Below are 3,034 nucleotides of genomic sequence, written 5' to 3'. Positions count from 1 at the left end.
CCGGTGGTGGTGCGGCGCTTTTTTCCTTTGGGCTGATAGCTCTGAAGAAATGTTCTGACGGTGGTGAGAGTGGAGCAGGACGGTCTCCGTGGCGCAATTGGCTAGTGCGATCATCTGTTAACCGAAAGGTTGGAGGTTCGAGCTCTCCCGGGAGTGGTGTGTTGCTTTTTTCTTTGCGCTGATAGCTTTGAAGATATGTTCTGATGGTGGTGAGAGTGGAGCACGTATGTCTCCGTGGCGTAATTGGCTAGCGCGATGGGCTATTAACCGAAAGGTTCGAGGTTCAAGCCCACCCGGTGGTGGTGCGGCGCTTTTTTTTCTTTGAGCTGATAGCTCTGAAGAAATGTTCTGACGGTGGTGAGAGTGGAGCATGACTGTCTCTGTGGCGCAATTGGCTAGCGCGATGGGCTGTTAACCGAAAGGTTGGAGGTTCGAGCCCACCCGATGGTGGTGCGGCGCTTCTTTTTCTCTGGGCTGATAGCTCTGAAGAAATGTTCTGACGGTGGTGAGAGTGGAGCAGGACTGTCTCCGTGGCGCAATTGGCTAGCGCGATCCGCTGTTAACCAAAATGCTGGAGGTTCGAGCTCTCCCGGGAGTGGTGTGTTGCTTTTTTTTGCGCTGATAGCTTTGAATATATGTTCTTATGGTGGTGGGAGTGGAGCACGACTGTCTCCGTGGCGCAATCGGCTAGCGCGATCGGCTGTTAACCGAAAGGTTGAAGGTTCGAGCCCACACGGTGGTGGTGGGGCGCTTTTTTTTTCTTTGGGCTGATAGCTCTGAAGAAATGTTGTGACGGGGGGGAGAGTGGAGCACGACTGTCTCCGTGGCGCAATTGGCTGGCGCGATCGGCTGTTAACCGAAAGGTTGGAGGTTCGAGCCCACTCGGTGGTGGTGCGGCGCTTTTTTTTCTTTGGGCTGATAGCTTTGAAGATATGTTCTGATGGTGGTGAGAGTGGAGCAGGACGGTCTCCGTGGCGCAATTGGCTAGCGCAATCATCTCTTAACCGAAAGGTTGGAGGTTCGAGCTCTCCCGGGAGTGGTGTGTTGCTTTTTTCTTTGCGCTGATAGCTTTGAAGATATGTTCTGATGGTGGTGAGAGTGGAGCACGTATGTCTCCGTGGCGTAATTGGCTAGCGCGATGGGCTATTAACCGAAAGGTTCGAGGTTCAAGCCCACCCGGTGGTGGTGCGGCGCTTTTTTTTCTTTGAGCTGATAGCTCTGAAGAAATGTTCTGACGGTGGTGAGAGTGGAGCATGACTGTCTCTGTGGCGCAATTGGCTAGCGCGATGGGCTGTTAACCGAAAGGTTGGAGGTTCGAGCCCACCCGATGGTGGTGCGGCGCTTCTTTTTCTCTGGGCTGATAGCTCTGAAGAAATGTTCTGACGGTGGTGAGAGTGGAGCAGGACTGTCTCCTTGGCGCAATTGGCTAGCGCGATCCGCTGTTAACCAAAAGGCTGGAGGTTCGAGCTCTCCCGGGAGTGGTGTGTTGCTTTTTTTTGCGCTGATAGCTTTGAATATATGTTCTTATGGTGGTGGGAGTGGAGCACGACTGTCTCCGTGGCGCAATCGGCTAGCGCGATCGGCTGTTAACCGAAAGGTTGAAGGTTCGAGCCCACACGGTGGTGGTGCGGCGCTTTTTTTTTCTTTGGGCTGATAGCTCTGAAGAAATGTTGTGACGGGGGGGAGAGTGGAGCACGACTGTCTCCGTGGCGCAATTGGCTGGCGCGATCGGCTGTTAACCGAAAGGTTGGAGGTTCGAGCCCACTCGGTGGTGGTGCGGCGCTTTTTTTTCTTTGGGCTGATAGCTTTGAAGATATGTTGTGATGGTGGTGAGAGTGGAGCAGGACTGTCTCCGTGGCGCAATTGGCTAGCGAGATCGGCTGTTAACCGACAGGTTCGAGGTTCAAGCCCTCCCGGGAGTGGTGTGTTGCTTTTTTCTTTGCGCTGATAGCTTTGAAGATATGTTCTGATGGTGGTGGGAGTGGAGCACGACTGTCTCCATGGCACAATCGGCTAGCGCGATCGGCTGTTAACCGAACGGTTGGAGGTTCGAGCCCACTCGGTGGTGGTGCAGCGCTTTTTTTTCTTTGGGCTGATAGCTCTGAAGAAATGTTCTGACGGTGGTGAGAGTGGAGCACGACTGTCTCCGTGGCACAATTGGCTAGCGCGATTGGCTGTTAACCGAAAGGTTGGAGGTTCGAGCCCACCCGAAGGTGGTGCGGCGCTTTTTTCTTTTGGCTGATAGCTCTGAAGAAATGTTCTGACGGTGGTGAGAGTGGAGCATGACTGTCTCCTTGGCGCAATCGGCTAGCACGTTCGGCAGTTAACCGAAAGGTTGGAGGTTCGAGCTCTCCCGGGAGTGGTGTGTTGCTTTTTTTCGCGCTGATAGCTTTGAAGATATGTTCTGATGGTGGTGGAAGTGGAGCACGACTATCTCCGTGGCGCAATTGGCTAGCGCGATCGGCTGTTAACCGAATAGTTGGAGGTTCAAGCCCACCCGGTGGTGGTGCGGTGCTTTTTTTCCTTTGGGCTGATAGCTTTGAAGATATGTTGTGATGGTGGTGAGAGTGGAGCACGACTGTCTCCGTGGCGCAATTGGCTAGCGCTATGGGCTGTTAACTGAAAGGTTGGAGGTTCGAGCTCTCCCGGGAGTGGTGTGTTGCTTTTTTCTTTGCGCTGATAGCTTTGAAGATATGTTCTGATGGTGGTGGGAGTGGAGCACGACTGTCTCCGTGGCGCAATTGGCTAGCGCGTTCGGCTGTTAACCGAAAGGTTGGAGGTTCGAGCCCTCCCGGGAGTGGTGTGTTGCTTTTTTTCTTTGCCCTTATAGCTTTGAAGATATGTTCTGATGGTGGTGAGAGTGGAGCACGACTGTCTCCGTGGCGTAATTGGCTAGCGCGATGGGCTGTTAACTGAAAGGTTGGAGGTTCGAGCCCACCCGATGGTGGTGCGGCGCTTTTTTTTCTTTGGGCTGATAGCTCTGAAGAAATGTTCTGACGATGGTGAGAGTGGAGCAGGACTGTCTCCGTGGCGC

The 3,034-nt window shown here is 53.6% G+C and overlaps 1 non-coding gene across 1 annotated transcript; it reads left to right on the top strand.

The window, feature by feature from the left end:
* The first annotated feature begins 2,723 nt into the window (after window positions 1-2,723).
* On the top strand, window positions 2,724-2,800 carry TRNAN-GUU (transfer RNA asparagine (anticodon GUU)). Its single transcript has one exon. It is a non-coding gene; the product is annotated as a tRNA-Asn (tRNA).
* The last annotated feature ends 234 nt before the right edge of the window (window positions 2,801-3,034 follow it).

This window comes from Rhipicephalus microplus, unplaced genomic scaffold (genome assembly GCF_043290135.1).
Source record: "Rhipicephalus microplus isolate Deutch F79 unplaced genomic scaffold, USDA_Rmic scaffold_13, whole genome shotgun sequence".
Taxonomy (NCBI): Eukaryota; Metazoa; Arthropoda; class Arachnida; order Ixodida; family Ixodidae; genus Rhipicephalus; species Rhipicephalus microplus.
The sequence above is the reverse complement of the archived record's forward strand: the minus strand, read 5'-3'. Positions and strand labels throughout refer to the sequence as shown.